Source organism: Falco peregrinus, chromosome 8, assembly GCF_023634155.1.
Source record: "Falco peregrinus isolate bFalPer1 chromosome 8, bFalPer1.pri, whole genome shotgun sequence".
Lineage (NCBI taxonomy): Eukaryota > Metazoa > Chordata > Aves > Falconiformes > Falconidae > Falco > Falco peregrinus.
Genome location: NC_073728.1, coordinates 32,810,701 through 32,823,579, shown reverse-complemented (window position 1 = coordinate 32,823,579; position 12,879 = coordinate 32,810,701). Strand labels below are relative to the sequence as shown.

Sequence of the window (12,879 nt, the reverse complement as noted above, 5' to 3'; positions counted from 1 at the left end):
TAGAGGAGTTATTTAGCTGTGCATGCTAAAGTAGCTTTAATTCTTTGTCAGTTCAAGCTCACATAATTTACCTTGCACGTAATTGCCTCGATTAGCCCTTGGACATAATTCCCTCAGTTGGAGCTGAGCAAAAGGTGATTCTTTAAAATTTGTCTGCTTTCAAGCAAGTAAAATATTTCCTTAACTGAAAATCTTGGACAAAATTTCCAAAACAAGTGTAAGCTTGGAAAAATAGCTATTTGATCACATTTCCTCCAGGGAAGTGGTGGAGTTTTTCCCTGCTGTTAATCTTGCCCTGCATGTTTCTGAGCTGGGCAGTAAGTGATGGAGCACCTTTTGGTTGCAAGTTTCTGGCTCTTTGGGGCGTTGTTAGGTGGGTAGGGGATGTTTGTGCTCATTTTCCTGCAGCCAGGCTAGCGATGTGTCGGCACTGCTGAGGATGGGGCAGGCGATACCTTGGGTTTTGGCACTGCCCTGGGGCTCCCCGCAGCACAGCAGTGAGAAAAGCCAGTACCACATCCCGCAGTGACTGGCCCAGCCCTCCCGGTCTGGGGCTCTCCCTGCTGGTGCAGGAGTGGAAAGAGGGGTGGGCAAGCAGGAAAAAGGTTTTGGAAAGTAGATGAGGGAAGACGTAAACTCAGGTGTGAAGTAATTAAGAGCAGTGCTGTCTGGGGGTTCTCCATATGTCCATATTGCTCTGTTAACATCATCCCACCCAAAAGGAGTAATTTGATAGCAAGCAGAGCAGTGATGACATAAAGAGAGGCTGGAAGTTACTGGTGTAGTGATTAGTACTGCAAGAGAAGGACACCCATTTGCTCAAATTTCCTTTTCATCAGCAGAGCCAGAGCCCTGCTGCTCCATAGGCAAGCAAGTTGTATGTCTTCTGTTGCACCTGCTTTCTTCTGTCCCTGTGGAGGACTTCTGGTGCTGGGAAGGGCAGCAGAGCTGGTTTGGGATTTGCCAGAGTTTTTGAAGTCATTTAAAAGTCCTTTTTATAGCTATGAAATAAAACAAAGGGTTGGCTCTTTGCTCCGGGGGTGGGATGGAATCTGGCTTGGCTGTGTGAGGTGGGGTGATTCTCCGTATGCTTCCTGGTATTTCTATTGCTGTTGGTTTGTTGACTTTTTTTTTTTTTTTTTTTTAGTTCCAGCAGTTACAGTGCTAAATCTGGGATGTAGCAAGCATTCTGCCACTGACATAACATGTTGAGGTGTTTTTGTCAGCCCAAGAAGTTTTTGCCTTCACCAGCCTACCAAATGCGCCTGAGCTCGCACAGCAGTGCTGTGCCCAAAGCTGCGCCTAGCAAACAGTTCTCCTATGGTGGCTTCCAGCAGACATGTGCTCTTTTTTTCCTTACAATGGGGACCTTCTTGGAAAAGACCATGTGTTTAGCTCAGCACTGAACATTTCAGTCCACCAGAATGGGTAGACTTGGTGGCCAGGGGAGTTTGGGTCATGCCTTGGGTGCAGGATGACCTCTGGGGTGATCGTGCAGGATCCAGTTGCTGCTTTTGCTCCTGCAAGGAGGAATAATGACACTCTGCCCTCCCTATGTCTTCTGGACACAATATCTGTCTCTGAAAGGCCTCAGCATCTGAGTGCCCACCACTCACAGGCTGAATCCCACTATGAGGGGAGACCAACAGGTTTTAGGAAATGCAGAAACCAGTAAAGCAGAGTGTAGGGAGCTGTTGTTTTGCTGCAGATTGTGCTTGGGAGTTGCTTGGCTTGGACCCCTGAGGGGAACTCATCACTGTTTTCAAGGGCTTTATTTATACTGTTTGAATCTTCTGGTAGTGTAGAAGGCACTTACTGCCTCTCACTGTGCATTTCTGATGATTGCATTTTGAACAGCGTTTTCACCCCAAAGGAACCCAACCTCATTTTTAGCTCATGGGCTCTGATGTCCCCCATTAAATGCATTTATGGCTGCCCAAGCTGTTGAACAGGATGGTATCATGAACCTCTGAGTGCCCATGCTGGATAGAGCAGGTGGGAAAGCAGCCAGTCCAACAGAGCCTGGGGTTTGGGGAAGCATGAGGAGCAAAGCAGTTTTCCAGGCTGAGAAGTAAAAGTCCTCATGTCCAAACTATTCTGCATGTATGTGGCCCTGCTGATCTGAAGTGAAGCTGTCCCCATCAAGCCACTGCCATGACATAAGGCCAGGTGGCAGATTGTGCTCTGGCATCTCATATTCCTGGTGGAAGCTACAGCGGGGTTGAAATAGTCTGAAATGAACTTTGAGCTTCTTCTCTCTCGGTATTCAGTCCTTTGGCCATCAAAACTGTTTTCAGTCCTGTGTCCATTTATAAATATTGGCACCTCACTTTGTCAGCGTTTGAGAGATGACTGCAGATGGTATTGTTTACAGCTTCTGTCCTTTTGTAGCCCCCCCATGAAGCGGAGTAGCAGATTTTGAGTGGGAGATCATCTAAAGGAGAAGCAAGAATTTCATTCCAGTTAGTGGGAGGTTGTGTGCCTTCTGCATCTGTGAGAAGAGTGGGGAAAGGAGTCATTTATAACATGTCGTAAATGTTGATTCAGATTGCATCCAATCCCTAGTCGATGCCACTTAGTCACTAAGTGGCGTTTGTTCTGCTGCTCCCCAAGTCCAATGTAACAGCTCCGGAGTAGCTGTTTCAAACCGTTAATCCAGCTTCTGGAAGGGCCATCCAGTATAGTTTGCTGAAGTGTTCTGTTGCTCCAAAAGAGATGCAACTGAGTTATCCACAGCGTTGTGCTCCAATAAACCAGGCAGTCACTTCCCAAACCACTGAATGCTTCATTCCTAGTTTTTCTCTGGACGGAGAAATTGCCCTCTTACATTGAAGCCTTTGGTGCATCTCTCTGTCCTCTACTCTGAAATGCAGGTGGCTGTGGGAGAGGGGGAGAGAGCCCTCCTGCCTGCAGCTGGGGTCGGGAAGGGGCAGCTGGCTGCACAGCCCAGCAGCTTTTGAACCCCTTGGCTGTCTGCCAGGCAGTTTGACAAAGGAGGAAACATCTCGGCACTAATTGCATTCCTGAAGGTCCCATAAAACTAGGTGGCAAGAGGGAGAAGAGGCCCCGGTGAGGGCATCACGCATTTGCCTCTAATGAAGAGAGACTGGCTCGCCAGAGGCCAAGCTTCATTAGCTCCAGTGTTGCAGACCTATTTTTTCCTTGGAAGGGGGAGATGCAGAGTAGTACAACATCATCTTTATTTTGGTGTTTCTAGGCAAATTCCCCCTTAACCATCACTGCTGTTACTTGACTCCCTGTGTGGGTGTTGTTTGTGTGCTTTCAGCCCAGGACTGTGGCTGTGCACGGGAGCATTGCTACTGAGGTGTAAGTAAAGAGCACTTGCCATGCTGCAAGCTGTTTCACCCCCTAAAACAGAAAGGATCTCGTCTTGAAAGTCCACACTGCCTGAGCAACACAGCCACTGCTGGTAGTGCAGTTTTGTGGGATCAGGTCTTTTGTGGTTTCTCTTCGTGTTTTTAGAATTAGATAATAAATCAGATTTATAAATGCTTTGCAATTGTAAATCAAGCCCTGCAACTTCTCTCTAGCTCTTAAGCATCTGCAAGTGTCTTTATCGGTTAGAGATGACTAAAGGTCATGGCTGGCTAAAGCACAGTGAGATGGCGATGCCTCGGTGCGTAGGAGCTGGGAGTCTGGTCTCGCTTGCCGGTACAGGGCTTCTAGTGACATGAAAAGCTTGGGTCAGCAATAAGGCATTGGGTGTCACATTTGCAAATACGTGCAAGTGCCAGAATTGCTTCTGAAACGGGATTTAAGAAGTGACAGCTCATTGAAAGTCTGTGGCTTATTTCGCACAGAACAGCTAAGCTACATGCAGCACAACTCCAGGACAACTGCAGAAACCACTTCAAAAACTGCTAAGGACACACAAGTCCCCAGTATTTATTTCTGAACACTTCCCTTTCTTGGTTTTGTGAAATGGGGAAGCACTGTGAGGTTTTAGCCTGTACTAGGGCCCAGTGAGGTAAGGCTTTTCTGTTTAACAACCTCAAATTAGAAATCTCACTCCTGTTTCTGCAATTTGGTTTTGGCGTTCCCTGTCCCAGGCGCCGTAGCGGTGCTCAGTGGCACTGTGTTTTCGGGAGGTCTGTGGGGACGATGGGGGTGATGGCTCTGGTGCCAGCGTGGCAGTTCCTAGTTTTGTGCAATAGGGCCCTGTGCATTGAAAGCAGCGCTCCAGTTTGATGGCACCACTGGTATCCTCACCCTGGGGTTTCTGGTTGGGTCTGTTACAAATCATTGTGCCCATGGACATATCTTATGGAAACCTACTTTTTTCCACCCTTACTTTTGTAGTTATTTGTCACCTACCCAGTGGTAGTGCCTGGACAGAGGATGCTGGTGTGTATCTGAAAGCTCAGGTGTGGGAATAAAGGTGATCCAGATTTAACCCTTTTTTTTCTTGCCTTAATTCTCTAAATGCCTAGTGGGTAAGCTTTTACCAGAAGTTGCTGTTAAGAAAGAAATGGGTAGTATTTGATTTATTAACTTCTGAGGTGCAGCTGATGGGTTGAGCGTGGTTTGGGAAGGAAGAGGAGCTTGCTTGTGCCCACTGCCTGTGCCCGTGCCAAGGCGGTGGTGGCATTAAAGCAAATGTAGCTGTAGCCAGAAGGGAAGAGGGTTGCCTGCGGCAGAAAAGAGAATAGGGAACGGAGACAAAACCACATCTGCAATGTTTTCTTTTAAGTCATGTCAAGTCTTGTTATCTTTAGGTTTTTGATTTTGGGGCTTTTTATATAGTTTCTCTGAAAAGGTGGAATCTGAGCACTGCCTAGCAAAACAGGACCTGAAGAGGAGAGATGAAATAACCTTGTGAGATGTGGAGGTTAAAAATAATCCTTTGGTTGTTGCTAAGTGCTTGTGCAGCCGTGAGCCATGCAGTTATGGAGGAGATGCGGCTCCGTCTCTAGGGTGGCTGCTCCTTAGGTCAATCCTGTTCTGCTCCCCAGGCTGGAGGAGGATGGGGAGCACATGTCTACCAGCATCTCTGAGACTTATTTTGGTGACAGAGGATGCAGTGTCAGCTTGCATCACCATGATGCAACCTTGTGGTGCAAACCACCACTTTGTTAGTGGTGCCAGTTATTAGCAGCAGGTGGGGGGCTTGGCGGGGGGGGGGCAGGCAGCAGCTGCATGTGCTGTCAGGGCTAACAGCATGGGGAGGGTGTTCTGGGGTGAGCTGAACCTAGTAAAGTTCTCTGAGCTGAAACCCTTTTCCATTACGGTGGGTTATAGGACTGCTGTGTCTCTTTTTCCCCACCGAAGGTCAGGGAGCTAAAAAACCAGCTGAGGTTGAGCTAGAAAACAGAGGGGTATGTAAGTGCTGTCATGCTGCGTGGGGCACAGGGTGCCCATCGCTCCTTCTTAGCAGCCAGCAAACCCGGTTTCAGGCATCTTGGGGTCTCCTGCCTACTGAGCCACTGTGTAGCCCAGGGGGACCTTATGGCCAGAATAAGTAACGAAGAGATGGCACTGCAGTAACATCTCACTTTTAAGATGTGGTCAAGACTCAGTCAGGCTGCATGTTTATCCTAGAGCTTCCAAAAAGCCTTTGTCCTTGCTGCATTCCTGTTTGGCCTTGGCTTTTATTGCCTGCAGAAACTGCTCAGCCAAAGTCCTTGCCCCGAGACGTTTGCATGGCATAAAACAAAAGAATCCCCCTGAACAATAAGAAAAAATAAACCTCTGACTTGCTGTGTCCCATAGCAGTGAGGAGCTGAGGTGGGAGAGCCTGGGCCTGGTGTTGCTGCTGGATGGGCATCCCCTCTCCAGCTTACATCTCCCCTCCACCTGTGAAACATTTTGGCTGCAACAAGAATAGACTGCAAACATATACTGAGGAACAAATCAAATGGGGACCTCCGCTGTCCTCTTCCTTTTTCGGGGTTAAACTGGGAAGCTGGGCATGTTCTGCTTACTTTAATCATGTGGATTAGTGTAAAAAGATGTAAGGTTTAGGTCATCTCCATTTACTCCCACCCTGTGGGTCAGCCTAATGCTATGTAATGTCCAGGTCAGCTGGGGCAGGCAGGGCTGGGGGCTGTGATGGAGTCAGGCAACTGAATTCGCCTTGACCCTGCTCAGACCGATGCTGCTCTTGCCCTGCAGACAAGCAGGGGTTTTTTGGCTCTGTATCTGATGTTGTGCAGACAAATGACAGCTGAGCCGCAAATCAGGAAAAATTACTCTCTTATTTTTTTGAGCTTTTTTTTTTGCCTTTTTTATTTCCCTAACACATTTGTTTAAACTAGAACTTTTCTGATGTCAGTTGTTGATATTCCTGCATTCATGCTTGACCTTCCATAAAGTGTGGGATCTGCTGTGCCATTGCAACATTTTGGGGAGGCAGAGCATGATTGCTCACACAGTGATTTGGAAAATGTTTCCACAGGCAGGGAAGGAACTGTGGAGGAGCCTTCTGCTGCTGTCACACGTAGGATGCTGGCTTTCAGGTCTCACTACGGTGACAGGAGCTGGGATCATCCCGGACTGCTTCCCATGGTGCCTTCCCAAAAAGCTGGGTCTGGTAGTGCTTGGCTTGGGGGCTGTGAGCTCTGAAAGCAAACACTTGAAACCTCTCAGCCTTTAATGGGGAACGTAATTGAGAAATTCTCTGCTCTTTACACAATGTGAAGAGGATGAGAAACCACCGGGATGTGTACTGGAGGTTCTTACTTGCTGTAGTCAGCCCACAGTGCCTCATGCTTGCATTGTACCCTACGCTGGGGTGGCACCTTCTATGATGGGAAGCAGGGATGCTCAGCCCCTGGCTCCCAGATAATTTGAAAGGGTGGAGACTCCCCAGGAGCTGTGAAGGTGGCTGGCTGTTGTTCGCATACCTCTTCAGCAGTGTTTCAATTCTCCTTGCAAGCAAAGGGCATCCTGAGCATCTATCACTATTATTTTGGAGGGCTGGAGCCAGGCAGGGAAAGGGAGGCACTTGCACCTTGTTGGGGTGTTACTGCTGACCATTGGTATCTGTCACCATGTGTTAATGAATTGCTTGGTTTTCGTAACAGAGGAGCCAGGGAGGATTTTTATTTAAAACACACCCTCTGCCAGTGCAGGCTTTCTAGGTCGCGTCGATGGGCTTTGGCTGGGGCACATGTTCCCTCCTCTTGGCAGCCCTAAGCCAAGAGAGACAGGCACTCCATAAACCACCGTCTCGGAAGAGACCTGTCCTTAATGCTGTCTCGCTGGAGTCTCTGCAGCCAGCTTCTCACTCCCGACAGCTCCTTCACTCCTTGCAGGTGGCTTTGAGGTCTCTCTGTCTTAAGCTACCAAATTCATCATCGTGTCCCATGTGGTTCTGGGTGTGCTCATCTCCAAGAGCTGTGGCTGATAGCCCCAGTGCAGAGAGGGGCTGAGAGCTGGGTGGGATGTGTCTGCATCCCAAATTTGATCTTCATGAAGTCACTATTTGCCTGGCATGCAAATCTTCGGTGGCCTTTTGGAGGAGTGGGGGTAACTCAGTGCGTGTATTTCTTTGTATCTCTGGTTCTTGGGAGGCTCCTGAAACCTCCCAGCCACTTCCCCCTGGATTGGCATAATTTCCATCCTTCCCCAATCTCTCTCTTCTGCTTCTTCTCTGAATTTATCTTTTCCCCTTTAACAGTGGTTTCTGTTCTCTTTCCAATTTAATCCTGAGACATGTGCTGCTCCCCTCTGCTGAGAGCGTGCGCCTCCCCGTCCTGCTCCGTGACCATTCAAAAGGCTGAAGATCCCAAGGGGTTCAAATGGCTGCTGGGCTAGGGCAAATGGCACAGGGTGACCCTTGCCCGCTGGCCGTGACCTGTGAAAGCTTGGCCAGTGCTTGTAGCTGCAGCATGTAAAAATGCCTGGTTCCTCCTCTGATTGCTCTGCTAACAACCTCCCATGTCCCCCAGCGCAGCTGCTGTGTTTCAGGTCAGAGGTGGTTGTGTTTCAGTGCAGGTGGATGGTTCTTAGCAAGAATGCTCTGTGTTTGATGTGTGGGCTCCTCCGGTTTTCTTTCACAATAAACGAATTCAGTGTTAGGTATTATACCACCAGGCATTACCGTTACATCTTTGCCTGTTAATATTAATTGATTATCTGGGAGTTGGACTAGATGAGCTTTATGGGTCCCTTCCAACTTGAGATATTTTATGATCTTTGCATGGATTTCTCATGGGAACACAAATGATACTTCCATTCCTGTTTCTGCTCAGTGCTGTGTTTATTCTTCATCATCCTTTGTTTTTCTGGCAGCAGGTATACCCTGCCTGCCCTACCTTGCTCACGCTGAGGGTTTGTGTTGGTTGTTCACACTGAAACAGCAATTGAGTTGGACTTTCTTTCCCCAGCATATCGCGTACTGCTTCGCCAGAGTTTCCATTTCTGGCACGAAGGAGCAAGGCTGCCCTTTCTTACCCCTCCCTTCCCCCTGCCTGGGCCCTCATTGCTGTCAAAGTCTTGCAGCTCTCCCCAAATCTGGCAGCAGCTCCTTGGAGGACCAACCCACACAGAGCGCTGCTGTTCCTGCCTCTTTTCACTGGGGTTTCTCCTTGTCCTTGAGCGGACCTTTTGCAAGCATTAATGCATGCTAATGAGGCATTAAATGCCAGGGCAGAATTCAAGAATAAAGAAGTGACGTCTTCAACATTTATGGGAGCCAGAGCTCTGTCTGTGGGTCTCCGCTCTTAAAGAGGCACAGCATGTGGGTTGCAGCTGGAGGTGTCATCTGATGGTGCATGCATGTACCCAACCCCCCCCGTCCAGCTGCAGCCACCCCCTCCCACAGCTGGGAACCCCATATCTGAGAAAAGTAGAAAGCTCCAAAATAAAAGCAAGATGAACTTTGAAAACACAGCTCATTGCCTACTTGCTCCCCTATGAGAGAAGATGGTCTTAGAACAAACTCTCTTAAATGCTCTGCCTTTATGGCCAGCGTCTCACTGAGTTTGGCATTTGCATTTGGTCCTTCTGATGATAGTAATTAACAGAAATAAACATTTGGAACTGAATGCTGTATTTGGGGTTTAGAGGCAGATGAAAGCCTCAGACTGGCAGGTGAGTGAAATTCTGGGTTTCTGTATTTCTTGTTGACATGCACTGACAACTTGGGATTTTTGCTTAGTTTGGATTGAAAAATTGAATTTAAATACTTGAGCTGAAAGGGAAGTATAGCACAGGCTGTGGGCTCATTCTTTCTTTCTCTCTCTCTCTCTTTTTTTTTTTTTTTTTTTTTTGTCTTACTTTGAATGAGATTCTGACTTCTTTCAGCTTCCTTGGGAAGGGAGGAATCTGTTCCAAAACCATGGACCTTTGGTGAACTTGCACCAGATTATGTGTTTGCATCAAAACACAGAACTGGGCAAGGCTCCCACAGCATGGATTTTGCAAAGAAAGAATCTCTCTCTGCTCCAGAGCCCAATCCTCTTAACAAGGTCCAGCTGAAAGGACATTTAGCCCACTTGGGCTTCAACAGGGTGGGAATTACACTGCTTTTCATTTGAAGGATAAACTGTAGAATTTGCCCCTGGAGTTCAAGCATTTGGGATCATGCAGCTTTGTTTTGCAGCCAAGTTTTATTTTAAGGAAAAATCTGGAGGTTTTTTGGGTGGTAGGAGCCTGCTCAGGCACCAGAGCAGGAGGATGAAGTTCATCCTTCCTGGAGGCACCACACATCAGTGGAAGGGTTGCAATACTATAGCTTTTCTCAAGCCTTTCATCTGCATTTCATCTAACTGCATGCTCACCATATGTCACCTCATATTTCTAAATCTTCCAGAGTCTTCACGGTGACAAAAGTTGGAGGCTAAATGTAGAGTTGTATAAGCAGACCTAGGCAAAAAGATGGGCCAAGAAGTACGTAAGTAGGGGAGAAGCTCCTGGTCCTGGACCCATGGGTGTTGGTGGTATCTGGACAGGGTTGGGAGAGCCAAATGGAAACCAGTTTTCGTCAAGCAGTTTTCTTTGTCAGGCTTTGTGGGGACAAAGGAAGCAAACAGGGAGAGCTGCATCGAGGGAGTTTTGTGAGCAGGTCTCATCTGTTAGGGGGGCAGAGAGCTGGCTGGAGAGAGGAGCACTGTGGTAGAACAGGCACTGGTGCGTTCCATGGCAGACCCAGTAAACCCTCACACCCAATAAATGCCTGTATGAGAAGGGATGGAAGTTGATAGAAAAGGGCAGTGGCACAGAGACTTTTTTGAGTTACAGGATTGGAGAGAAACACAAGAGGGAGAAAACCCAGAAGATTCATACCCCCGTACACCCCTACCTTCCTCTCTGGCTTACAGAATAGTACAAATTATTAGCAGTTTCTGCAGTGCCTTCCATGTCAGGTGCTTAAGGGATGACAAAGACAAGGATGAGCATGTGCCCAGTTTGGTGGGATGATATTTGGACCCACAGCTTTAAGGGAACCAGCACATTCATCCCAGTTTCCCCTGCTTGGGTTGAAGTGCTGCATCTCTGGGAGCATCTGGCAGCAGCCCTCACCCTGTATCGCTCCCTGCATCAGTAGCAGAGTCAGCAGCAGAACCTAAAAGCTCCAATTCCCAGCTCTGGGTCTCCATCCAAAGGGCCACGTGTGGCAGGCTCGGCTGAGGCACTAACATAAGCAAAAGTCAAGAGATTTGTGAAGTGCTGAGCTTACTTTAAAAAAAAAAAAAAAAAAAAAAAGTAAGGCTTTATTTTAAGAAATGCAGCTTTAGATCTCCTTCAGGAAATGAGTCCTCACTGCCCGTCTTGGCTTTCTGGTGGATCATCAGCAGTATCTTGTGATTGCATTTCAGCTCCCCTTCTGCAGCAGAGAGAAGGAAAATGAGGAAAGGCTGGCCAGAGCTGCTGCAGGAAATCCGCCTGCCCTGGATTGCTTTCAGCTGCCTTCATGAGACAGCAGTTTCCAAAGCCCTGTTTTCCCTGCCCAGTGCTTATTTAACCCAGAAGGTCCCAAGTGAGTGAGAAATTGGGGGGCTGAGGGTTTTTTTTGTAATGACAGTGCTGCAACGTGGGGGATGCTGGCAGTAATGTGGAGCTGGTGGTGGGGCTTGTGGTACCCAAGGCTGAATCAGCAGCTCAGGTGTGTGTTTATTCCTTCAACTTTGGTTTCATTAGTCTGCATTTGTGATGGTATTTTTGATGACTGGTGAACTCAAGCAGCACTATTATTGAAATAAAGGCTTATTTAAAGCCTTGTCAATTCTTGGCCAAACCCATGTGCTTCAGAATATAAATAACCTTTGAAATTAATGCAGTGGGAAGATGTACAGACCCATGGTGTCTGGTGTAAATAATGTACAGAAAAGCACTATTTGCTTATCGCAAGCCTTTTAGCGTCTGTTTTGTTGTTTCAGTATTGCGTTGTGGATCAGTGAGTGTGGGCAGGCTCTCCTCTGGAGTGACTGGAGGTGGTCAGTGAGTGCATTTCAGTTTACACAGAAACACTGGACCTTTGACGTTTGTGTGTCTGTGTTTATATGGTAAGCTCCTTTTCACAAGGAGGTTGTTATGCTCCATAGGCTCCAGAAGTTGGGGTTGCTCCTGCCAACCTGCCACCCTTGTTTCCCTGACAGACTAGTGTCCGCAGGCAAGGGGTCCTAAGCCCATCCCCAGTATTTAAAATTTCATGAGCGTTCCCTGACTTCCCACCGGTGCTGACCATCTGGCAGCAGGACGGTGCCGCGGGCAGGCTGCCTCGCCTTGCCTGGCCTCTTGATGTGCAGTGGCGGCTGCTTTGAGTCATGGAAAGCGATTAGTGGGGAAGTCAATGATTTATTTGCCTAAGCAGGCACTGTGTCTTACCATAGCCCTTTCCCAAATGGAAAGGTCTGTATTTTCCAAGTGTTCAAAGCCTCTGCTGCCCTTCCTCCTCCCACTCAATATGTGCCATTCATGGAGCCTCTCCTGCAGGCGTTGAGCACTTTAGCTGGGAGATTGGCTGGTCTGGTACAAAACCAACACTCAGGCAGTGCTCTGTGTTGGTCAGGTTTGACTTCTTCTCTCGTAAGCAGATGTTTTTGGTGCATCCACCCCTAGGGAGTACAAACAACGTGTGGTTTCTGTGTTGGGACTCCGGGTGATGGGCACAGCAGCCAGGGCTCATTAAAGGGATGGCACCAGGGAATCTGGAAATTTCTTGCCATAACTTATTTCTCTTAATTGGTTTTCCTGTGGCGTTTCAGTGGGTTTTTTCAAACTAGTTGTTCAAGTAACCGAAAATCACAAAAGCATAGCATTTTGAAGGTCCTGACCCAAAGCCTGGATGTGAGCACGGAGGCACAAAAATAAGTGGCGTGATTTAATAGGAAGAAAATGCAGTATGACCTTTCCCCTCCCAAGTGCTCAGAAACAGAGAACCTGGCTTAAAAATCATCAGGATTTTTTTTTTTTTTTTGTATGGTAGGCATATCAATTTAATTTTCTAGAAGGTGGGGAAAAAAAATGAGTGTTGGAGAAGCTTGTTTTCAAACCCTGTCTCACCCTCCGTAAAAACTGGGGTCATTTTTTATTTCTTGCAAAAGAAAGCTGGTGCTTTTCTGTAATTTTGTGGTCACCAGAAGCAGTGGGTTTTAGCAAAATTACGTTCTATTAAAAGACCTAGTGACAGAGCTTTTAGCACGTTGCTTTTCAGACCTCTTGGTGCAGTGGTGGTTGGGGCAATTCCTACAAGGCAAATAGTTATCCCAGAGGGCACACAAGCTGTCCCACCACACACTTGGCCACTGCAGGGTCCCCCTTTGCAGCCTGCTGTCAGGAAACCCGGGATGAAATCAGAGTCAGAGGCTGGAGGGTTCTGCCAGAAGCTGCTATCCTGATTCCTGCTCACCGGCAACAGCCCCACGCAGGGACCGGACCCACGGCACACAGCGCCGGTGCCAGGCTGCCCAGCCA

At 48.0% G+C, this 12,879-nt stretch overlaps 1 protein-coding gene across 1 annotated transcript in view; it reads left to right on the top strand.

Moving 5' to 3' along the window:
- ITGB5 (integrin subunit beta 5) overlaps positions 1-12,879 on the top strand; it is a 64,238-nt gene that overhangs the window by 39,833 nt on the left and 11,526 nt on the right. The window lies entirely within an intron of this gene.